We start from the raw sequence: 26,345 nt of genomic DNA on the forward strand, positions 1-26,345 counted from the left end.
GTGACAATGAAGGTTCAAGGGAGTGTCTATTTATAGTGCATCATGAGCAGCAGCCTAGGCAAAGGCGTGCACAGCTACAACCACCTTCCCTGTGCTACTCAAGTGCATTAATGAGCCACCAGTTCATCACAAGCCACATTTCATCCTCCTCCAGCACATTTCAGAACCTGAATTTAACCCAGCAGCAAGGTTAGATGCAGAGACATTCTGTGGGGAGGGAAAAGGAGAGCAGGGGGAGGCAGAGGAGAAGGAACTAACAAAGAGCTTTAATGAGCAAGGAACTGTAGCAGGCATATCAGTATGAGATACAAGCCCTGCCAACTCCACTTAGTGCACTGCCTAATACAGTCACTGAATAGCAGCTCCTCCATCCTCCTCTCAAAGCATTGTCCTTGCAGATAATGACTGGTTAACAAGCAGTCAAACAGCAAGGCATGAAAGAAAACAGTGTTTTCTTGTAACAACCTAGGCAGCACTTAGACAAGGAATAGCGAAGATAGGCACAAAGATTAAAATTCCTACCTGTAAAAGTGAAATCCTTACATGCAGCTACTCTATCCAAAGGGGTCAGACAGTCAGCAGCCCAAGGCAAGATATGGAGCCAAATGGAAAGCAAGAAAGCCTGAGATCTGGTCTTCACAAAAATCATACAGTGAGATGGCCTTTCTGGAGAAGGGCAGCTGGGCTGCACAGTTGGTAGATGGATAAACCATTTGTAGCAGTGGCTGCAACACCGTCCCTTTACTCGGTGTTGCCAAAATCTCTCACGTCATTTTGTGAAACTAAGGATGCTGTAATTTTAAGCACAGGCAAATGGAAAAATGTAAATAGATTCATGCTATTAAAAAGAGCACATTAGTGCTGAGCATAAGCACCATTAAAGACTAGCTGCTATTCCATACCATCCTGCAGCTACAGGTAGGTGGTGGGCATAGCACAGTCCCACATAAACAGTCCAAAAGCACGGCTCCCTTCCCCCCAGAAGCTGTCTTGCCTTGCAGCTCCTCTCTGAAAAGCTTCCATGTCACTCCATGAAATCTCAGGAACAATGAGAGAAAAGTAAGGAAGATGATGTGCAAAGGAAAGCATGGTCCAGTGCTCAGCTTATCATGGCACACGGCAGATTCGAGATGCTCAGCCAGGGTGGGAACAGCTCCATTCCTTCCTCCTCTTACACACTGTGCATCTAATCAGGGTAGGGCGTTGAACTCCATTTGCACAGCAGACAATGGGATCTGGCAGCAGTTCAAAGGCATTTATAGCGAAGTGACTGAACAAGCTCAGTGCTGGCGCAGGCAGGCGAGGACGCAGAGCGCCCCACTTTCCTCCCTTTCACTACTCAGGCTGCAAGGCAGGTGCTGCACCATGGGCAGCCACTTCTCCTTTTGTTCCAGTGCCATGAGGATCAAGGAGGAAACCGAAAAGGTACCACTGCCAAGAACAGCAGCACCTAAACCCACCTCAATAAGGTAGAGGGAGGTGGGGAGCAAGTGGGGGAAGAAGGGGGAGAGGGAGACAGAAGAGAGGCTGGCAGGCAAAGGGGGAAGGCAAAAAAAGGGAGCCCACAGACAGCAGTGCCTGGCACCCTGACAGCCTGCTGCCAGAGTTCATCTTCTGAAGCTGTCATGGGTTTATGGATGCCTCTAGACTGACAAGCTGACAAGATGAGGGAAACTACACTCAGAAAATGTATTCAGCAGCAGTAAATTGCTTCTCTTGCCCTAATGTGGTTTGCAGCTTCACTCGGGAAACTGATCTCATTTGGGGCGGTGCAGGGAGCAAATCAACTGTGTATATTCAGACACTATTATTGGAATCTGGAGACTGGAATAAATCTACAGAGGGACAAAGAAAAATCACCTTCTTGTGCACCACTAATAAAAAATTAACATGTTAAAAGAACAAATACATAAATCTCAGATTATGCTCTGTCCCTATGTAAGCATTTTTTGGTAGCAATGCTTGGGGGGTGGGGCGGGAGCCAGACTCGCGAAAGCCTGGCACAAGAGGGGCTCTCTACTTCAAAACGTAACAGAAAATGGTGTTGTAGAGAAGCAGAGACAGGCAGGAAAGGAGGCCCTTTCGACCACAGCAGCATACTCTGCTCTTCAAAGGTGCAATGCCCCAGGTGTGCTCAAAGCTGTGCATCCTTTCCCAGTCAGGGTTTGGGAGTAGAAGGTTTTCAGACAGGATGACACACTAGCACACATCCCTAGAGGAGTTCTTTCAACAGGAGCTGACAGTGCACAGCAGACACTTCTGTGGCAAGACAGGGAGAGCTTAATGCGATGGAATGGTACAGGTTATTAGCAAGCACTCTGCAAGAGGCCTGAATCTCACTGATTCATCAGGTGCCATCTCAGTTATAAAGTGAAAAAAGCACCTCCTTAAAATTTTATCCTGACAATAACAAACTAAAATCAGAAACAAGGGTCAAGGGTTTACCTTGCTCTTGGGTTTACCTACTATGATTTAACCTGCTTTTGTAGAATGTCCAGCGTTAAGGTCTGCCTCAAAGGTATTCCCTACTGTCTCATTGCTTTGACAGGAGAGGAAAAAAAATCCCTGGAAGCTAAGGTAGAAAATGTTTTAAAATGTTTATTAAGAGTAAATTACTTTCCTTTTGAATTAATAGTAAAACTCATTCTGAATAGGCACACGATTATGTATTCTTTCTGTCCTATAATGGCACAGTGATTTGCTCAGTGTTTTTTAATCCTAGAAGATATATTACAAAAACATTACGTTACCTTATATTACAAAAAAGCACAAATTTTTCATTCATTTATTTAATATGAAAACTGAAAAAAGCACTGAAGTCTTTCAGAAAGAAAAGCACAGACACAAAGATATTTATTGCTAAGTGGCAAATAAAAGACGAGGTGCTGAGGGATAAGAATTACACACATAAAACTAGAGCTGCTGTCCTAATCAATCAATGAAAGTTAAATGGAAGGTGAGGACCTTTGAAAAATGTTGTCTCCACATCTAAGAGAGGAGACAATTCTCTATTTTGCCTCATTTAAAACAAAATCTTCTCATATACATGTCATGCTACAATGCAGCACCGCAAAGCTGCAAACTTCTTTGTGAACTGTAGATGGATGATGCTGACAAAAAATTTCAAAGAATCATAACCTAAAACCATTAATTTTTTTAGCTTCCAGCTCCCGTCTATGCCAGTAAACCAACCCTTTCCATTCAAGCTGCAGTATGCAAACAGCAGATTTGGAAATCTCTTGATACTCCACTAATCAGAAAGATGACAAAATTTTGACTCCACACAACAAAGAACCAGTTTTTAGAATAACCAAGAATTTCATTATGGGTTTCCACCACACACTTAATACATCTTTCCTCAGTCTCCAGTGCTTTATAGAGGTTCAGACTTACTGGACATTTAGCAGTAATCTTTTCAAAGCTGTTCATTTAGAAAATATTAGAAGAAAGAAAGAAAGAAGAATTACTACTGCTCCATATATATGAAGACAATTAACTTTTGCCCACTACCTAAAGTCACAACTTCAGTATTTCTCTCAAACGCTAGATTTCCTCTTCTTCATCCTCCTTAACCAAACCTCCTGCCCTTTCCCATGCCCTGACAACTGACACAACTATCCCACAGTGTCCCCCAGATCAATGGCAAGCAGAGGAATAGCCCAACTGATGTGAAGCACCATTTAGTACATGAACTACGTCCTCAGGCTAGCAGGTAGTTATGATGAGATTTCAGTGGTATTTTTCTACAGAGTTCAGTCCAAGTTACCCTGCCATAACACAATAATGTAGCTCTACATAGTGTAGGTCTATGGTGATTATTTCCAAAGAGCTCTGGAAATCAAGGGGGAAAGGATGGAAATTGCTACCAGTTAACAAACAGTCTCTGCTGCTGCTCAATTTAAGGACAGTCTACCCTACCCAGGCAGCTTCCCAGTCATTGGGATAACCCCCAAAGGTCTTTCAATAACATGCCCTGTGCTGCCTGTGATATACAACAAAGCCTTTCTGACACCACCGCATGATCTTTATATTCGCTACTCAATGGATTTTAATCACACAGTGACAGCAGAGGCACAACTGCAGAATTACACAACACCAGAGCAGCGGGTCTCCACCACAATCAGCCTTCTGAGGGGCTCCAAGAAAACACTACCAAGAAAACCAAGCCAATCCTCAGAAGTTTTAATTCACTGTAAAGGTGTCAGTATCTTTATTAGGTAATTTTTTTAGATCTGTGAATTAAAACAGATTTTAAAAGTAATTTTTGTGAGGCTAATGCCCAGAAAAATGAAAACAAACTCAAAATATCTAGTCACAATTCAGATAAAAGTCTCTCTTCTATCACAGGCTGAAATCGTGCCTGCTGCAGTATTTCTGGACCAGCCAGTATCTTTCCTCTACTTCTAATACCCATAATCTGGAAAACTCATCTAAAAAGCAGAACCAACAACTCAGAGAAAGAAAAGTGTCTTTTAGAGTCCCGGCACCTTAAGAAAGAATCACGTTTTTTACAAAAACATTAACAGTATTTGCAGTATTTCCTCCTCACCAGGGTCATACTGTGCAATGGCATAATGTCTAAGATGTTGCTAAGACCCAAACTTTTTGCTGTGTTTTGTGGCAGCAGATTAAAAGAGTACATTATACCAAGGTAAATATGTTTCAACTAAGGGGCCTTAGTTTGTAAATAACCCAATCTTCAAACATTGCTCCATCTTTCCTGGGAGTGTGGACAAACCCTGCCACTGGGACCCAGCTCTGGCAGCCACGCTCAGACCCTGTGGAACTGCGCCCCATCAGAGGCGGCACTGCTGCACTGGGGTCACCCTTGCCTTCTGACTTGCCTCAGCTCCCAGCTCTTGCTGTACCCTCCCAAGAGGCTGGGGCATAGCAGTTGCAGGAACAGATTTAAAAATCAATGGAAAAAATATTCGTGTCTTGTAACTGTCAACTGCGCAGGTCTTTTCTGGGAAGCCCTCCAAGTTGTCCATAATCAAAACCTAAGTTGATTTCTGAAGCCTTTAAGCATGGCCTTCAGACATACCTTGGCAGTTTCATGTGGGCCTTGGATCAACAACTTTAATACCAGATACAGTAAATACAACTGAGAGACTAACAGAGTTTTGTAATATATTAAACACATGAATCATTTTGTGGAAGAAGCTGAAAGAAAGGAGGAATATGCATCTGCATTTATGGAAGAAAAGCTAACAATAATGTGTCACTTTTCATCTTCCATGTTAAGGGAGGGGAAAAGCTCTTCACATATTGAACACAGCATTCCCTAACCATGATATCCATTTAAAATGCGTGATGAATAGGGTGAAAAGGGTCAGAGTTAAGCCATTCAATTGACAAATGGACGATACATCCAGAAGGGAGGAACATGCCCCCACAAAGCCCCCTAAGTCATGCCCTTCTGCTTTGTAATTAATTTTTTGTCTCTGTTCAGCTGTGCTCACATCCCTTATCTCACAGAACTCCAAAGCCCACTTGGGGACAAAGCATGCTTATACAGAGGAAAGGATAAAGAGGTTAGGGGGTGCTGCTATGCAGGTTGCTGGTCTTACATGGTCTTTACACATCACAGTGCCTACACTTTCAGATAGTTAATCCATACTCATCTTTAATACTCAACAGGCTCATCTCCAGCAACAGCCAATCCTTAAAAATTACGTAAATTGTAATTGGCAAAAATCCACCGCGAATGTTGCCAGTTCTCAAACTTCAGACCAATAAGCTAATTAAAATGTTTAAAACCAAATCTGGTCCAAGCAGTAAAATTCAACCCTATTGCATAAATGTGGTATGATGTCATGAAGACACACCATTCAAATAAACCAGCACACCTCTGGAGATGTTCTGACGACAGGACCTCATTCATAGTATTAGGTTTATTCCACAAGTTTCAGAGGAACTGGTTTACTGTAACCTACTCCAGACATGAGGATGAAGAACTGGTGACTGCAAAGGAACACCTGGCGGACAAATCCTTATTAGAACCAGCTAACAAAACAGACACAGTAAGGAACCAGAAAAAGCTAAAATATAATAGAAGTCATTTGCCCCACTATTTCTGCTACAACTGAACAGAGTTATCTCACAGAAAAATAAATACTTTTGGGAAAATAAAGGTTTTTTGAAAAGTAAGCTATAGGCATTTCAGGACTCACTTTCTGTAATTTAACTGTGGGATATTGCTGGCATAGGCAGGAAACATTAAGACATTAGTCTTAAGCAATAAGCAATAATGCTATGGATGAACTAATCACGAATCAGCACAAGGAAAGCCTAAGTTCCACTTTTAAATGAATACCTTAAATTTTCCAATAACTCTGCTTTCATGTAGAGTGAAATGGATTCTGCACGGACTACCTGGCTGTATATTCTAACTGCATGGTCCCCCTTCCATCTCCTATAATTTCTACATTTTTGCTGTCTTTCCCCATTTTCTGTCAATGAAATCAGTGGTGCAGTAGCAATTTACTGCAGCTATAGCTGAAGTGAAACACTGCTCCCCCTTTGCTCTTCCAGCCATGATGTCACATATACACTGACACTAGTAGAATACATGAAGCGTTCCATTAATACTTCGACTCTCTCACTTATAATAAATATTTATCAATTTCACACATGAAAATTATGCCAAATGCCTCTGGAAGTACACCACTAATCAAGCTGAATAGAATGCTAATGTGGTCACTATACTCATTCTACTCTGCCTCAAATTTTTGTGTAATTTATTATTTTTAAAATCCCAAGTTTGCAAAATTAGCTTCAGCTTCTTCTACCACTTTACTCTTCGCAAGAACATACTGCAAATATAAAAACATGTATCGCACATTTCAAGTTACTTTTGTTCCTTTACTAGTTTCTCTGCAAATCTGATAAAAAGCTTACAGGAGATAAGATATAGTATTCAAATCACACTGGAATCAGCTATGATAACAGGGCCCTACCAACTACATCAGTCATACCTCTCTTTCAAAATCCTTTCATCTAACCAAGGCCTAAGGACTCTTGTCTATCTGTCTCCAGAAAATTCAGGGTTAGGGTCAGGGTTGTGAAAAAGCATAAAGCTGCAGCAGGAGTGGCTGCCAATAGAAAGTGGGAGCTGCGTGGAAATCACCCCTGGAAGAAATCTTTCATTTCAACAGTATCAGAGCCTTTGCAGGAAAATTAGGGTAAAGTTCAGCTTCTGGTTGACATACAAAGGAATTTAGAATTGTAGCATGTGTAGGGCTCAAAGAGCCCAAAGTCCTTGTTTCAGCATATCCACCTTTCCTCACCACCTCAGCTACTGTACACTGGAACTCAGCACTAAGCACCAGCTCCCGCAATCTCCTTTCTATAAACCCAGACTACTTGCCTAAGTCATGAGCTGCTCCATCCTCTCGTCTCAGCCCCCTGATTTTCTGTGCAGTTGAAGCCGTAGTGGTTTACCCATATAGAAAAAATCTGAGAAATCCATACAACACTCTTAAAGGCACGAAAAAGTATTTCAACCCCATTTGTTCAGCACACATAGAGAACTAAATCCTCTCTGTTCTTTCCAAGAAAAAAAAAAATCTAAGAACCTTTCACTGGACCACATCATCCCTCCTTCTACTGCACTGATTGCAGGAACTTCCACTCCTAAGACAAGATTAACACTTTTGTAAGTATATTAGCACCTGAAAATTTTAAATATCACAGGAGGCTAAATCTCTGCAAGTTTTCCATCAGACATCTCAGCAGAACAGTGCATTTTTTTTTTGCTACATTAGAGTGCGGTATTCAAACATATGTACTAAATAAACTCCACAGGAACAACCTTCCCACACTGTTCATCCAGACAGAAATGAGGGGGGGAAAAAAGTAGGACTCCTTTCCTTCAGCACAGAATTTTGACCAATCCAGTATTTCTATTTTTAATTTTTAATTACATTTATGATATTTCCTGTGGGTATATGTCATGAATGCAGTTCCAGTATGCTGAAAGCAACATAAATAGTTATTCCCAAAGGGATCTTACAGCTGTTATGTACGGGTCAGAGATTCTGTGAAACGCAATATTTGAAACTTTAAAAGCTTTTTTTGCCCACATCCTTCCTATTTCTTTTCAAAGGCAGAGTTAATGGATAATGAACAACATTGCCCCAAATTTTGCCCAGAAGGTATGGAACTAGTAACTCCATCTAAATAAAGTAATATTTAGCAGTAAGCAACCACCCCAGTTCTATCACAGTATCGCAGCCCCAGAACTGCATCAGAAATTCCTTCCTGATCTAAACTAACTCATCTGCCACTTTACTCTGACAGCTGTACAGCTGAAGACCAGAGAGATGAAATTGTTTCCTCTGCAACTCTATATAGAGGGATGAAGGAGGAGTGCAACTTCACACTGCAGCAAAAAAGTCTAGTCTCCTCCACCTAATACCATACCTCGTTTCTGACATGAGATTGCTCATAAGGGCTTGAGGTCTCCCCCGACCAAATCTGGATATGTCAGTCCATAAAAATGCAAAAGATTGTGCACCTACCTTTGCTCACAGACTGGAGAAGGAAAATACTCATCAGTTGCTTCACTCAGGAACAAGGTTCTGTTTCAAAACAAATAAAAAAGAGACAAGATTTAAAGCAATCTTTCCCTCTCTCTTTCTCTTCCCTAACTTTAGCCTTCAGCACTGTTGGTAAACATTTACTTAGCAGGTGCACCTTCGCTCTCCACAACCAAGGTAATGATTACATTACGCTAAACAGGGCATGAGGACAGATTGAGGCCGTGACAACAGCTGTGTTGGCAATGACTAGACAATGACACAGGGCTGCACTGCAGCAAGCTCAACTGTGCAAGAGTGGGAAAGAGTGGGGTGAGATGAGAAATGACAAATGCAGGAGGGAAAAATCCCCCCCAGTCAACAAACCAGAACCTGGATTCAGAACCACGAAGTGAAAAGAAAGTTCACAGAACAAGCAAACTCATTATGAGCTGAGAGAACTGGAAACGCCAGCACAATCCAAATGGGATTTCTCACACCTCTTCATTAATATTGTTGTCTTTGAAACAACCAACAAAGCAAACTATAAGACGTTACCTTCTTTTGTCTTGGCCGCAGCTAAATCAGTTCAGTAGAACTTCAATAGTGTGACATAGTCTGTGTAGTCTATTCCCCAAAGCCTTTACAATTAGGTATGCTGTGAAACAGAAACAAACCTCCCCCAAGGAGGGAGTCACACCCTCCTCCACGTCTCTGCCTGGCTGGCGATCACACAGATGGAAGTACTTTGTGAAGCCAGCTGAAGCTCGGGGAATATGTGTACACACACACTGAGAAAGGCACACAGAGTAGCTCGCCAGGGAGGGCGTCTCAAGAGTCACCAACACCCCGAGGGAGGGCACAGACTAGACTGCTGTAATTTTACCATACCTGTTGGACAGCCTCTGAAGTCAGCTCTTTCACATCAGCTGTGCCACAGATACTCAGGTACCTCTGTAGCCTTCCAGGTCACACAGGCCCCGATTCAGCAAAAATTCTGACCTTTGAGTTTCCAATAATCTTTAATACCGCTACAGCCAATTACTAAACAAGAACCACACTTGCTCTGCCTGTAAATAGAATGAAGCACACCCAGCTCTCTGCCTTCCTCACATAATTACAAGAGCAAAAGTTTCTCCTCCTTCCTGGTTAGATAGAGATTAGTTTAGTAAAAAAAAGCACCTATCCTTCTGCAGGACACAATTTTTGTCTCTTCTTGTAATCCGTAATTCTTATCTTCCTTCACTAAATAGTTTCAGAAGGCAGAATAAGAAGCTCTGCATGCCTGGCCTCCGCAAATCCTGAAACACCAGGGTAAACATCAGAACAGCTAGATGCAACCACAAAACAACTAAACTATAGAAGATGTAAATGCATCACTGTAAAAAGAACAGACAACTAAAGAAATGGGTTTTTTCACAGAGCAATCCAGTGAGAGTCATTGAGAAAAACAGACAAATTATGAAGTTAATTATTAGCAGAATTTCTAAAATGCGACCCTCATGGTAGTCAGTAAGACCCACACACACACCAACGTCCAACTACTAACATTTAACAGAAGTTTCCCATAGGGCTTGGCTCTCCATTTCACTGCAAAGTATCTTGCACGCTCTGATGTAAACTATTACCAAAGTGCTGATTTGGAACAAGATAGAGTATCACCCTGACCTAGATGGTTTCACTTTCCAGAATACAGAAAACTTGAAAAAACCCAAAAGGATTAGCAGATAGCAAATGCAGGGGAGACACTCAGAGAGGAACACAAGTTACAAATACTTTTGTCTTCAGCTTTTAAAAATGCAACTTACTCCTACACACAGAAACTCAGAAAACTGTTACAGCAATGAGGTGAAGAAACTGCTCTTTGTGCCACAGTTTGCCACTAAGGCATGTCAAAACAGATACAAGTAGAAAAGCAACAGAGCCTAGTAAGAAGGGGGCAGAATTTAATGCCAGCTGAATGGGGTAACACGGAATTTAAACTGAATGCAATAAGTGATAAGGTGTCAGTGATTAAACACAAAGAACAGAGCAATACTATCAACCAGATAGAAAAATCTATCAGTTGAATGAGACTGGAATTGGCCAAACCTGATTTTACTAAAAGATCTATTCTACAAAACCTCAAATTAAAGGAGCAGTTTAAAGCAACACAAAAGGGATGACACTGTTGTTATTTCCACAGAAAGCCAGGTGAGCTGGCAAAAAACTTACCTAACGATTTCCCATTTCCCTCCTCAATACATGCGTTTGTGTCTATGTTGTCCCTGAGTTGCAAACAGATTTGTATGTTTGCAAAGTCCTCAGCACAAAATCTACATTACCACTATTATCCACAGCCGCTTAACACCAGCTCCCAAATGCTTAACAGAAGAGGCAACCCCACATTTCATCTCCAGCCATCAAAGCATTCACTAATGGAAACGAAACTCTGCCTAGCACACAATTAAATGATTTTGGAAGGATGCCATTAACTCCAGAAGCATCATATCTTTTCCCATGTTTGTATTTACTTGCAAATTTACCAGCCGTAACAGAGGAGTGGGAAAGTTCAGGAGCTCGTGTGCCAGCTGGGCAGGCTCCTGCAGGAGCTCCTGTTAGTCAGGGTGTGCACCACAGAGAGACTCAATAAGCAGTGATATTTGTATTCCTGACAGTTTTATTTCTTCAAACACCAGTCACACTGGAAGTTTCATTTCACTTTTTACCCCAGAATAAAGGCCAAATCTCAGTATAACAAATGCTGTCTGGAAATCTCAGGACACATATGAGAGCACGTGTGTGGTCCCCTTCACTGTTGCGAGATAAAACAGCTTTCAGGAAAATGAGAAGGATGCTTGGTTTTTTTAAGCATAAAAACCTTAATATTTACACTAATCAAATACAACAGGGTCCTCTTAGTCAGAAGAATAGTATTCACACAGGAGTCCAACCATGCAGAACTATTTTCCCATGAAGATCTTATCCTCAGTCTGGGCAAACAATCCAAGTCATACTAGACATACAACAGCTCTACCCTGCATGTCTCTGCAGTAATTACACCAAAGAAACACGACTGTCCTTAGTTTAAAGATATTAATCATTTTAAAGACCCAAGTCAGAAACACAGTGAAAATATATAATGATAAAGCATACACAGGGAAAAAAGAATACAGCTTGATACAGTCAAAACTTGCAAATATTTTCAGAAATATGAGAATAGAAAGAAATATAGAAATAGAGAGCAGGAAACAGAATAGAGAGCCCTGCTTACCAAATGGTGGAAATTTTAGTTAATTTCTGCAAAAAAATATAATTCAGAAAAAAACCCTTATCTACCTGTGGTCTGCATTTCTTCAACAAATACTTTTAAAGCATTGTGCAGTTTTACAGTTCACAGCTGCACGAAGATGAGCAAAGACAGGGTTGGCTTTCTACTGGATATAGGAAGTAAATATGGAAGGACTGCAGCAATCAAACAGGAAAAAAGGAAAATATACATAGAGAAGAAGAGGAAAGACAAAGCTATCTGGAAATGAGTGAAACCAAGCAACAATTATCAGAAAATGTTACTGTCAGAAACTGCAAATGGTCACAAAAAAGGAACATGTAGAAAATTGCATTCACTGCCAGAATCTCCAAACAAGTGAAAGAAATGGAAACAAGGCAGCAAGGATATACTTGATATAGTTAATTAAGGACATTGGACATCAAAACACATGAATACCTTTACCTTAACTTTTTTATTTGAGACTACACCTGAAATACTGCATCCAGCTCTGGAATACCCAGCACAGGAAGGACATCAACCTGTGGGAGCAAGTCCAAAAGGCAGAAGACCACCAAGATGATTAGAGGGATGGAGCACTTTGCTGTGAGGAAAAATTAGGAGAATTGGGATTGTTCAGCCTGGAAAAGAGAAGACTTTGGGGGGACCTAATTGTAGCCTTCCAGTACCTGAAGGGGCTCCATAAGAAATATGAAAAGAGACTACTTACAAGGGCATGTAGTGACAAGGCAAGGGGAAATAGCTTCAAACTGAGAGTAGGTTTAGATTAGATAGCAGGAAGAAATTCCTTATTATGAGAGTGGTGAGGCACTAGAACAGGTTGCTGAGAAAAGCTGGGAATGTCCCATCCTTGGAAGTGTTTGAGGCCAGGTTGGGTGGAGCCCTGAGCAACCTGGTCTAGTGGAAGGTGTCCCCGTCCATGGCAGAGGGGTTGGAATGAGATGATCTTTGAGGTCCCTCCCATTCTGTGATTCCATGATAGTTCCTTTATTACTTATTCACATATATCCTGCAGAATTGGTTTAGGAAGCGAAATGTTTTCTGAGCCACATTGAAGCTCTCAAATGAACTTGTATTTTTCATAAGAGAAAGCAGTCTAATTTTCAAAGTTCTAGAACTGACCTCTTGAATTCCTCCTCTCCCTCTTGTATGAGGGGTTGTCTTCAATGTAATTCACCAGCAAATTTTTCACAACATTAGTAAAAGGCGAAACCATCTGCTGAAGGAGAAGCATTAAGGTCACAGCACCCAGCCTGCCAGAGTTCAACAAGTCTCTGGCTAACATTCTTAGGTCCCATGATGTGTTCCTTGGGGCTCTCCTGTGCAGGGCCAGGAGTTGGATTTTTATTATACTTGTGGGTCCCTTCCAACTCAGAATATTCTAAGGTTTTATGATCACTTTGATAATGTAAAGCAAACAGCTTAGTACAGTTCATCCAAGGCACTACTTCAGATCTTGCGTGTCCTTACGGGGCATCGCCTTGGTGTACACAAAGGAAAGGATTCCTCCCCACAAGCCTATTCATGGCATGAAAGGCAGGCAGCCCAGGCCCTGTCTGCCATCAGCATGACTGCGCTCGCTTGCAACCATGCTGCTCTGAAATGCCCGTGACCCTGACTGCTTTAGCAGTCTGATTTTGAGAAAGGCCAACGCAAGCAGTGAAGTGTTTAAAGAGTAATGCTGTCTTTGCCTCTGCCCTTTTCTCTCCTGCTATCAGCTTAGCTGTATGCCACCAGACAAGCAAAAAAGCAAACCAACTGCAATCAAGGTCAATGGGGAAAAAGCTACCAGTAGCCCTCTTCCCAGTGCTGCAACCTAGCAGCTAAAATCATGCCACCTTTGTGAGAAAAAATTGTAAAGAAAGGGAGAATGACTACAATATTATGAAAAGATGTCTCCTGGTTCTCATTGGGTTTTGCTTGCATCAGGTGGTAGGAAGGAAGCAGCCTTCTCAGCTGATTAAGCTCCATTACTACTATCCTCTTCCTCTCCACTCCCAGCCTTTGTTTGTGACTATTCCTTAATGATCAAAGAAGAGTCTTGAAGAAGGAACAACTATGATTTAAGTATTAGATAGATAAATCTTGAATGACTGTAAGTTTCCATCCTGCCACAGAGCCACTGCCTCCTGGCAGCAATGCTGTAATTAAGTTGATAGCATTGAGTATTCTCTGAATTACTGGGTTAAAGTAGTAGAGCACTGTATTTAAACCTTTCACCCCGTTCAGATAATTTAAACTATTCTGCTAATGGCTTGTTTAGGCTAATCCTCCTCAAAGCATTCCAAATTAAGAGCGCCCAAAAGAACTAAAGATGCCTGATTTGGTACTAGTCTTTCCCTGGTCCTAGTAAACCACGGCTCACACAGTCAAAGCAATGCCTTATCCCTCTGCACCTGTCACAAAGCCATTGCTATCTTAAGAAAAAATAGCATTTAAAACAAGCAGCAAACAAATAACCAGATTCACAAAAGGTAACCGTGTTACATTTCCAGACAGCCTGAAAACACCTAGGCGCCCAAATCCCACAGGAATGAACTTAAGGTCAACCAAAAGCCATGTAAAGGTTTCGTGCTTAAATGGTGACCCCCAGTGAAGCTGACACCTATCATGAAGAATTTGAAGAGGAAGAGGATAATTTGCTTCTCAGATTTTATTCTTCCATTAAATAAAGAAAACTAAGTCAGAAGCCTGCCGACTTTATGTTTTTCCTTTTCCACTGTCAGTATCTGATCTGGACAGTGTTGCCTCTTCAGGCTCCTTATGCTTACTTTTATCTCTGTCTTAACATAAATGACATGCACTCCACATTGCAGAGCAGATTCCTCCAATATCTCAGATGTTTTTGGGAAAAAAAGTATAAACAGCTCCTTGCTTAACCTCACCCTGGGCCTATAATGATATGAATCTGCAATTCTAAATTATGACATACACCCACTAAGGAATTAATTAAAACGAGAATTAACATTGTTCATTTCCATAAAAGAGGAAACCAATAAAGCCAAAAATCTATACACAAATATAACATATAAAACACATCTGATATGATGGTAAAGAAAATGGACTTTTGCCCATAATTCAATTTAAATCTGCTGTTTAAGCAACTTTCTTCATAACCACTTTGAAGTTCATAGTAGTAACCTCCAAGATGCCCAAAAAGTGGCCATACCAGAGCTTGCTGTACAGAAAAGAATGTATAATGAAAAGAGATACTCAATCCAATAAACCAAGTAAAAAACACACAGAGCTGAATAAAATCCAAATCTGGAAGAATAAGTATAATATCTTGAAGCCAAATTGGGCACGACTTGTTGCAGATCGCCTGTATCTGCACCTGTCTTATTTCCACACATGGAACAGAGAAAACAGGTAAAAAAAAAAAAAAAAAATGATGCTTTTAGGGGAGTGAACGGAGAGAAGAAATCAGAACTTTCTATGCAATTACTTTTTACATGCTTGCTTATCGTTCAGCCCCAAATTCACCTTAGCCAATTCTTAGAAGCAGACATCTTCAGGACTTTTCTCACACTTCAGGTATGATAGCCTTCTTTCTCTTTCCACAGAGTCTTCTCAAGCTCTGCTTCTCGCTGCTACTACTTCCCAAATGCCCAAATACTTGATTGCTGATGATAAAGACTGCAGGTGCAGTCAGTTGATGAGGAATACACAAATGTCGAACAGACTGTTCCCTCCTCCCTCGGGGCTTCCAATTGTCACTGAGGTTGACTGTATAAATGCTCAAACCATCACCAAACCTTCCCACAAATGGAAATAGATACCTGATCCACCCAGAGAAGTCTCCACTACTATATATGCTTGTTTGGAAGTATATTTAAATACATTATTTTACTCTATCATCCCTCTTACTTTATTTTTTCTGGTGTGCAGAAGTAAAACAATCTGCTGCAGAAATCCATTTTGGAAGACTACAAATGATGCAGTTGCTTGATCCTATTGTACATTATGCCGGGAAAAGAATTTTGCATAAATCAGTAATTTTCTTTCCCTTTGTTTGCCATGAGACAATAAGGATTATGGCTACTGAGAGAGCAGTGCCAGAGCAATTTGAGGGGAGCAGTACCAGTTCTTTCAATGCTGAAGGTGCAAGGACTTGGCTGCATACTTTTACTTGATCTTTTGAAGTCAACAATCTGACTGTGGTTGAATTTTAAGGAAGAATGGCATCTGAAAAAATGTACACATGATCAGCCAACCTGAGTTCAAGGAACGCCACAAACGCTTTGAGATTGCCAGTCAGAAAAGCCTGTAGATTCTCTAGGACACTGGGTTATGATCAGGGAGAAATGTCAGTACTTACAGATTGACTCATGGAAGCGCAACTAAAGCAGCTCTGCGTGGCATTGTTTGAGAGCCACTGACCCAGAAAGGCCCTAAAGTAAAGCTGCACATAACACTCCCAATGCAGGCAGCACTCAGCTCTGTGCTCTTCTGCTGGAAGGGAAACACTTCATGAAGCTCCACAATTTCATAGTTCACATAAACAGCTGAAGGAGCTTTTGTGCTTGCAATGAAATCAAAATTTCTGCTCACCTTCTTAATTTCCTTTCATATCTCAAGTCAAAAGTTCTCTGCTGCCACCCTTCTTACCCTTCCCCTGTCTTATTCTATCCTTTCACAGTGATTCTGAGTCAATCAGATTAAATTCCCTGTGTTTTCATGCAAACATCTGACTTTCCTGGCTTCACTGGAATCTCAGCAAAAGCCCTCCTCCCACTCCTCTCATCCCAAGACATTGAGGCATGCACAACTTTCCCTGAGCATCATTTCGGAATAAGGCCACGCTTGTGTTTTTAAGGGAGGCATCCAGCCAGCTGGAGGTTTCTTTATGGCTTCACTAAGTGAAAAGCCTTTTAGACTTGTAGACTGAGCCAAAACGTTGACCTACCATGCCCTTGTGGGGCCAACAATGTTCTTCCACTACTTGAGAGAGAAAGTACATGAACTGTCAGTCTGGACAATGCAGTCAGGCACATGGTGGGATTCTTGGGCTGTCCTGCACAGAGACAGGAGTTGGACTCGTTGATCCTGATGGGTCCCCTCCAAGTCAACATATTCTGCTATTTTATGGTTCTATGATTCTATGCAAAAATCGTGCGACATCGTGAGTATTATCACCGTATGATACTATCAGTGTTTCAGTAGATAAAACAGAAAGATCCCATATGCAGGGCAAATATTAAGACTTCAAATCAACTCTGCTCCATTTTAAGGCAGTTAGAAAAAAATACTCAAAAGTAGAAGATTCAGTTTGCATTTCAGAACACATTCAAGTGTCAGTATGAGAATCTGATCAAATGCTTGTCAGAACTATCACAAGTATTTCCACTGAATTCAATAAGCACAGGGTCAGGATCTAAATTTATGTTATGTCAGTATTTGTACATACATTTACAGATATAAAAACCATGCTGTACTCTACTATCATAAATTTTTTTTGCATGTAATTGCCTAAGCATTACACATGAGTCACAGCAAAGGGTTGGGTTTTTAAAATAATTTTTAAAATTTCTTTCTCCTTTGGGACCCAGCCATAACCTATTCTTATCTCTGTAATAACACAGATTTTCATCTCACTAAGCTTCTTCCATCCTCAATACAAAAAGAGAATTTGCAAAGTGGATGACTAACCAACCCCCTTTCAGTTAAGCATCACTCTGCTTAGGTGTTTTGACACTCCTAAGCTATATTTTTCTACTCATTTTTTTGAAAATCCATGTTCCTTTTGTTTCCCTAGATTTACAAAAGAAAAAGTCAGAGACAATGCTCCATTTGAGTTACCTCATAAATCAGCAAAAAACACCAGGGGAAGCTGCCTTTTCCATCCTAGCAGTGCAAACAATAACATGTCCAGCCTTATTTAACAGACCATCTTGCTGGTGAGAACTGCATAACCCTCACACTGTCCTGAACACATCCATGCTCCCATGAACTAACGCACCTGCAGATTATAAGGCTTTTCATGGGAAACAGTTTTTTGCTCATTCCTTCCCTTAATCTTAACTACCACTCTAACCTGAACTGTCTAAAACAAAGGAAAATAATTTCCCAAATGCCAACATTCAAACTATTTTGTACTTCCAACCACCGTTTTCACCAGGCAAAGGCTCTGCCATGTCACCCTCGCCCAGACTCCAGTCTGACTCACCTGTCAAAAGAAAAACAGAGCTGTTTAAATGCAACAGCGTTTAACTCTTCTGTCAACAGAATAGCAGAGCTCTGCCTAAAACAAGCTACATATAGTTTTTCTGATCTACAGAACAGCAGAACTGAGGAAGAGAGCACAAGCTCGGACACTTACCATGTCAGCAGCAGAACTGGGTATGTGAGGACACAGGAACAGAGTTCACAGGCTCTAACCATTGCTGTTTTGCCTCTGGAACACTATTTTGTGACCAACCAGAGCATTCCCCAAATTTTCTGCCCCACATGGAACACAGGCTGTGTGTGCTCTCTTGAGGCTCCTGCATTAGGCCGGAGCTGGGACTGTGATGCTCTCAGGGTTGTATCTTTCAGGTGCCATCCTGTGTCACCACAAACATTAAATACCCAACATTCAGTACAGGTCACCTCAAGTGTTTACCAAAGGGAAAAGGCAGATTTTGATGAAAAAAAACAACTTCCCACTAAAAATCACAGTTCCTTAATTTTTTTCTTAGCACTTTCTTTCCTGTTCCAGCTCACCTTCTGTTTTAATGTTTTCCCTACCACAGAACATACCACACTGCAACACAAAATTTAGAATTTTTTTTTTCTGCAACAAGAAGACTGATACCTTCTTACCTAGAAGAGCACAAGTAGTTCTAATAAAATCAGATTTTAGAGGTTATCAGAGCCATCTTTTCCCATTTTCAATGGCAGCTGGATGACAGTTTTCTGTCTCTTTTGCTGCCTTCCTTATCTATCTCTGCAGGACTCAAGCTAATAAGCTTCCCATTAATGAAATGACTATGCCAAGGTACTGGCAGATGGTCCTATGTTGCAAGCACATTTTCCCATTCCCTCCCTCCCAGAAGTCCTAATCTATACACAGTGTAATCGCCACAAAAACATATGCTCCCTGACAGAGAGCTTCCCTCCCATTATCTCTATACTCTAGGGGACTGCCCCTGAAACCTCAGTGACACAAAGCAACTCCCTTCCTACTCAAGTCTCAGTTTGCTGTATGCCTGAATACACATTCACCAGGTCATGGCTGAAGTACCTGTACAAGGCTTAAAATCCATATTAATCTGTCAATGATACTGCCCATAGCCAGTTCCATTTGTAAGTGAAATGCACATACACAAATCCATACTTTTTTTTTTTTTTAAGTAATATGTAACTGATATTTTTTATGTGCAACACTTGGTCACTGCATTACTTACAGGTTCCTAATAACAGTGCATGAGCCCTTCTCAAAGATGAAAAGCCATAGTGTTGTTTATTACAGTGGTTACCAGGAAATCTCTTGAGCAATGCTTTCACCTAAATGCTGAGTCAGTTACTAATTGGGTATCTCATATATCTTAAAATAATCTGTTTGTTTCATCTGCTGGCTCCCTCTCCCCCATCAATTTAATCAGATTATTGCGATTGATGAATTCATTAATATGGTCATTGTATCCTGAGAGAAGAGCAACTTCTACAGAGAAAGCTTCAGGAAGGAAGAGCAAATATCTCCCTTTTGCACACACTGATAGCTATGAGCAGAGGAATAAATGAACACTATCAGTTTCCCAGCTGTGGGAAGGGCTACACAAAGGATGTTTCCAGACACTTAGGATCACTGTGGCTGGCTCTGCTAGAGCTCCTCAGAGAAGATGAGGGCTATGATGGGCACAGACAGGTCACCATAATGTGAAGGGTTGTTCTAGCTCTCAAAATCTACTCCAAACCTTCTGAAAAAGCATTTCTTTACAGAGGACGAGAAAATTTTTACTGCCAATTCTTCTCTGCATTTAATTCCAACAGTACTGAACAGGTTTTCCACACCACAGATAGGGAAAAACCCCTAACAGAAAGAAGAAAAGCGTCCCTTTCATCTTTTCAACCTTCTTTTCAACTTCAAGTTGAAAGTCATCAAAGTAAGACCTTTTCTCATACCTCCTAACACCTTAAGTCACTGATTGTTGTAGAGAATAACTTCAGCTTAGTAACTCCAAAACTATCTACTTTACAAAAGGTAAAAGAGTTAAAACGTTTGTTCATTTTCAAGTGAAACAAAAATAAATAGGTCGAATACAGGCAGTAGTGGACAAGGAAAAAGATAGTAAGAAATATTTGTTAGCCAGGAGTAAAAATAAGATAATTATGCTTCTGCATCTATTGTCATTCAAAATATAAGGAAGCCAAAACACTTTGTCTGCACATTTCCCCAATCTTCCCAAACACTAAAGGAAAGAAAAAATAGTAAAAACTTGACACTTACCAGGAGAAACAGTCACTACAGAAAAGCATGCAAGAGCACTGCTCAAGTTCCCAGGAGCTGTGACCTCAGGGGCTGAGGAAGATGATATAAATGATCTCTACCTGTGCTTACTAGATGTCTGAAAACTGTACTCACCCTCTCTTGAGCTGTAACTTTATACCCCTCTAAAAACACCATAAAGCAGGTGAAAAACATGTCTTAAAAACATCATAAGATGCCCGATTCCTAATGAGGAAATCTAGACCCTACCTTTTGCTGTCTTGTCAGAGCAACAACCAAGGTGACACTGAGAATTTGAAGATCAAAAAGCCTCTTGGTGAGCATTTGTTAAGTGAAGAATTTGGATGAGGATTACTTTGAGAGGACAGCCAGTCTGATAAACAGTAGCAAGCAAACAGGAAAAGCTACTTGTTGCAGGCAGAAATGCACAATAGGCTTCCAGAAACTAACCAAAACTAACCACACCATACATAATTAAAGCAATTTATTACAGTTACATAGATTCACACATTTGGAAATGCATTTCCCCGTTTTCAGTCTGGGAGAAGTGTGCTTATTCATGCAAACTGAAAGGAAATACGCAGCAAACAGTTTTGAAAAATTCAAGAACAAAGTGTGAGAATGGAACATTTGATATGGCATCATCTTGCAAATGTTTTTAAATTCCTCTCTGGTCACTGTGTGGGCAGCACATTCCCAGGACAGAGAGCAGGGCAGGGCGGGAGAAAGGGGACTGTAAAGCTATTCATGAACAGAATTTTGTCTTTCCCCGCTGAGGTTCACTAGGGACCTAGTGGAGCTGTCGGGAGGAGGGAGGGGAAGGGCTGTCCCCCTGAGGAAGCGAGGGCAGCGGGAGCCGGCACAGGGAGCCCGGACACCCCGCGCCCTGGAGGAGGCCGTGCCAGGAGAGCGCAGCCCCGCCACTCCCTGCGCACAGAGCCTTCGATCGCTCCGCAACCTCTCTGGGATGTGCCACGCACAATCATTCAAGAGCAAAGTTAATCCATCACAGTGGAGTTCTTACAAAACAGGCAGCCCTTTCCCCATCCCCCGCACAAATGAAAAATGCAAGTCTCATTGCCTAGATTTCCCCTGGCCCCTGCAAAGCTCAGGGAACGGCTCCCCACGCCAGATGAACTGAAGAGGACAGCGGAGACCCTGCCCTTGCTGCTGGGTTCGCAGACGAGGCCTGTGGGCACCCAGTGCCAGCAGAACCAGGTCACCACACACGTCATCACTCACCTTGCTGCGGCAAGCACAGGAGCCATCCTACAACCTCCTGCTACAGGAAACCTCGCAAAACGCCTCACCACGCAGCACGTTAATTTTGACTACTTAGAATGCTGGTAGAAATGGAAACGCAGACTTTGCACTCTCTAGGGAAGGGCTCTGCCCAGTAGTCTGCTTTCAAGCATCTTCTTCCAGCAGATCCTCCTTTCCCCCACTGACCAGTACCCTCTGTAGCACAGGGCAGCTCTATAACCAAGGTAACATGAGAAAGCAAGGTCTGTCTGGAGCTCTGAACACAAGGGCAGATTTTGAAGCTGTGGAATGAAATAACATGCAATTGCTGACAAGTGGATGATAAGCCCTGAGTATGGAGCAGATGGCTACTAGTACAGGCTGCCTATGGACAGAACAGCACTGAATAGTGCCCACAAAGGTAGGAGGCAAAGGAAAGGGTGGGGGAAACACAGCTGGAGAACCTTGATAACCGGTTTATCTGTGCAGCCTGTGGTTACTCCAGGTATCCCTCACAGCTAAGGGACATGGAAATCACAGTCTGTGAAACAGTAGTCCTGGCCCCTTTCAAAATGTTCTCCCTGTCAGAGACATAGATACATTCATACATGGCAGACTGCAAAAATGGTAAAAGTGAGTGTTTGGGGTCTTCTGAGTTCAGGGTTAATTTCTGTCACATTTTTAGACCAGTAACATCTGGAGCTCAAGAGACTGATGTAGGATGAAGAATGATATAAAATAGAGAGAAAATTACTCTGCCATGTAAGAGGAGAACAATCTAACAAGTAAAACTGAAATGCAGAAGAATGACAGAAGTCAACAGGCTGGGATCACTGTGGGCTACAAACCAGAATACATCACACTAATGAGGTAGGAAAAGATTTGTCATATGCAGAGGATTACAGAGAGTCTAATAAAAACATTTTCTATTAGAAGAAAAACAGAATCTAATGCATATGGAAACAACTCTCAGATCATACAAATCATGGCACAAAATATAGAACAGAAATTCAGAAAGAATGGCATTTAACACTGTTATAAAACAAGCTGTTTGATACAATCATAATCCCGATGAACAGAAAATACAACTATTTGAACTAATCAAACATAACAGTAGAAAAATGTGGTTGTCGAGACAGCCATGACACTCAGAGTGCCTCGGTAAAATATCAGAAGGCCTCAAGCATAAGCACCTTGTTATCCAAAAGTCCTTCATACCTTTTTTCTGCGGTCTCCTAAGGGTAGCTCCACACAGCTCTCAGGGTCTGTCTATCTATGCCAGCAGCTAGTCTGGAGACTCAATACTTCAGCTCTTTTTCACACACTGATGAGGGAAGTGTGCCCAGCTCCAACCAGACTGACCTGGGGCTCTGCTGTCCCTGGTACAGGCATCTTACCCTTTCTGACCCTTTCTGACCCTTGCATGACCTGTCCCTTCCTCCTCACAGCAGGGCCAGCAGACTCCAACTGAACCCCCTCCCAGCTCACTCACTCTTTATCACACCCATGGCTGGGAGGGCAAGGCTGTTCCCACTCTTGGATAATTAACACAGCTGTACTATATCAAAGGCAAGATTGCCTTCAGCACATCTCCATCTGCCTCCCCACAATCTGTCCCCCCACAGAAAAAGATTTCAAACGTTTGAAGTCACAAATGCCGTACTCTAAAGATACAGAAATGGTGGTGCAATGAGATTTTGACTAATAAATCTGACTTGTGTAGCTTACAAATGAGTTCAAATGAAGGATTTGGGCTTTTGTGCTGTATTGATGGAGCTTCCAAAACAGCTAGCACCTGACCTGAGGAGGACTCCATGGACTTTGGCAATACACACAAGCTGTAATCCAAACAGTAATTTCATATATACATGTATTCCTCTCAGAAGAATTGAATTATGCAGAGGAAACATGAGGACACATTATATTTAAATAAAGTATTAAACAGTGAAAATTATAACCACTCATACTTCTTGTTGAACGGGGTCATAAATAAATTACTAACTCAAAAAAAGAGGAAAAACTAGATACCTTAATGAAGGCCCACTGTGTGCTCAATAAAAAATGCCAATAAAAATGTACACTGAGTTATATTAAGATGTGTAAGAAACTAAGAGATGAGTAGTACAAGAACTAACATGTGCACTCCACTGTAAAACACTGTTCAGTTCTCACCAGTTGATCCTAAAACAATAAAAGAACATTGAAGTAATGGATTGGAATTGCTAATTGACAAGAACAAAGAAAACCATCTAAACTCTGTTGGTTTTTTGTTTGTTTTGTTTTCTAAAATCCAACAAGAGGTTTAAGAAGCACATGAAAAAATCCTCAACAGTAAAGAGGAGAGGCTGGTCAGATTAAGAACTATTAACTCGGTTTCCTAATAAAAAACCAAGGGAATATGTGATGCAACTCAGGGGCAAAAAAATGTGGGTAATTTGAGATTGTATAGCTACACATCATACACAATTATCCTGTAGTGCTTACTGTGGCATTACACTGATGTTAAGAAAATTATAAAACATTAATATTCGTAAGTAGACTATTTGAATTAGAACAATAAACCATCAGAAAAAACAGAAACACTTCCATCTCAAGGAAAAATGTAACGGTAAACTTCTAGGAGAAATGTAATATAGTAATTTTCTACAGAAGTTTATTCTTAAACAGAGTTATTGTTGGGAATGGAAAGACTTGGAATCTTGATGGACAGATGATCTGAATGCACTAAGAAAAATCGAAAAGACATACCAGCAGCAGTTTCATCTGCAGAAAAAAAAATCTAAATTATCCCACTGTAGCTAGAGTGATAAAAAGTCTTATGAAATGTGCCACAGAAAGGCAGAACAAAGAGCTTCTAGTTGAAGCTTAAGAAAAGAGACAACAGAAGGACATACAGTCAAAGCTGTAATAGAAGGTGAGATATCAGTAATCAACAGCACTGGGCCAATCTTCTTAAAATCAAGGGGGCTTTGTAGGCATTTTGAGCATTTCTAGAGATCTTTTAAATACGGTTTAAGGATTGAGACCCTTAAATATGAGGGACAGGCCACTGCTGGTCCTGCAGTGAATACGAGGAGAGAGAAAACAATTTTTGTTGTGTGCCACATGCTGTTTACCAGTAGTGAGGGTGGCTGGTGTCAGGCAGGAACAGCTTTAAAAAAAAACCAAACAAAACCCACTGAAATACCACCAGCAAGCAAAGAAACATTCCAAATCTCTGCTCTCATGTTTTCATCTTTGCAACTATTTCAGCTTTATAAAGACAAAGTGATCTCACAGATAGCTTGTTCCATCACTTGCAGTTACTTTTCTCACCTAAAATTACTAAGTTGGCACCATGTCATATGGTCTCAGGGTACCTCAGGCGCTGGCTGCCCCAACAGACAGAGTGGAGACCCCAGTGCACTTATGGGCCACACTCCCACTACATCTGAACATGGTGGGCAGAGCTGTGTGTTGGTGACAAGGTCCATGACAATCCCAAGCAAGAGGGTGATGGAACAGGTCTAAGGGCCACCCAAATGTTCAGTTCATTGCAAAAGGAGATGGAGCCAAGGACTGAACAAGACCGCGGGGCCCATCCAGAAAACAAGGCTGGAGACAGAAGAGGAGGCAGACAGCCTACCATGCCACTCAGGCTGGCACTGAAAGCTGAGGCTTAAATTGGAGGGCAATCCCTCAACTCCTGGGGAAATGGGCACAGGTAGAGGGACAAAATGAAGTTTTTCAGGACATTGCTACCTTCAGGGCTGATGCTTAGTTGCTTTCTGCAACCTCTGAGTGCAAGAAAGGATTGAGCACATCTGAAGGAACAGACAGATGATGTGCTAAAGATCAAGGGTGGTTTATATCACACATTCTACTGTCCCCCGCGGGAATATACACAAAACTGAAGCTCTCTGAGAGTTTTTTTTTACTCCTGGGAATATATATAAAATCACAGATATTTGACAGCAGTTTCCTTACAAATTATGTAAACATATTCGTGCCAAAGAGGTTGGGGGAGGACAGGAGGTGTGGGGAGTTGGGAAATACTTCTTTCCCACTTCACCTGCACCGGAGTGCTTTCCTGTAATTGCTCCTTCAACCCATACTGGCCTCTTTATACCAGTGCAGTCTCCACTCAACTAAATCTTAAAAAGTCTGAAGCAGCATTTTGCCTCCAGCAATCACCATCCCAAGTGTTCTAAACGCTCTTGACAATACAGCTGCAAGCCCTTCTTCAAGGCTCTGCTAATGTCGCTCACACCCCCTTCAAGTACAGCTCAGGGAAGGGCAGCCTCACCTGCAAGAGAAGGCACTCCTGGAAGTTAGAAAGGGAAGAGTGAGGAGGTATGACATGAGCAGAGAACAGCAAACCTAAAGAGAAGATAAAATCTTGTGGACTAATTCCTTCCACATGAGCAGTGCTGGGCATGTCTACATCGATACTGCTCTTTAAAATTTGCTGTGTTTCACTGCTGCCAGTGCCCGCAGGGGCCGACGCGCCAAGCGCCCGCTCTATACCAGCTTCCCAGGCACAGCCATTGTTACGCCTCTATGCCGCTTCGGATGGGAGATCCCCATTCCTCTCTTTCCTGGGATTTCCTTGCTTTAAAACACTCGACAAGCACCGTTTAAATTTTAAAACCATAAATACACGCTTCTCTGCGTGTTGGAGGAAAAATCCGGGCCCAAGGGTATCATTTCACACATTCAGTTAGGCCATGAAGAAAGGTACTGCGGATGCAGAAAATAACAGCCTTCTGTGATTTGTTAGGGTTTGCCACATAAAACTGCAAACATTAAACTTACAATTAAAAATCATACACCTAATTTTTTTGGTTAAGTAGCTTAAAAACGTAAAAGTACACAGAGTTGTTAGCAATGTTCAGCCAACAGTTGCAAC

At 41.6% G+C, this 26,345-nt stretch overlaps 1 protein-coding gene across 6 annotated transcripts in view; it reads right to left on the minus strand.

Moving 5' to 3' along the window:
• The window catches only part of NDST2 (N-deacetylase and N-sulfotransferase 2), a 134,696-nt gene that overhangs the window by 41,479 nt on the left and 66,872 nt on the right, over positions 1–26,345 (minus strand). For all 6 annotated transcript variants that reach the window (XM_066191434.1, XM_066191437.1, XM_066191433.1 and 3 more), the window contains one exon: positions 8,523–8,582. The gene's annotated coding sequence lies outside the window, so the exon portion shown is untranslated. The remainder of the gene's footprint in view (positions 1–8,522; positions 8,583–26,345) is intronic.

This window comes from Chamaea fasciata, unplaced genomic scaffold (assembly GCF_029207755.1).
Source record: "Chamaea fasciata isolate MVZ Bird 193981 ecotype frontalis unplaced genomic scaffold, bChaFas1.0.hap1 SCAF_9, whole genome shotgun sequence".
NCBI classification, from domain to species: Eukaryota; Metazoa; Chordata; class Aves; order Passeriformes; family Sylviidae; genus Chamaea; species Chamaea fasciata.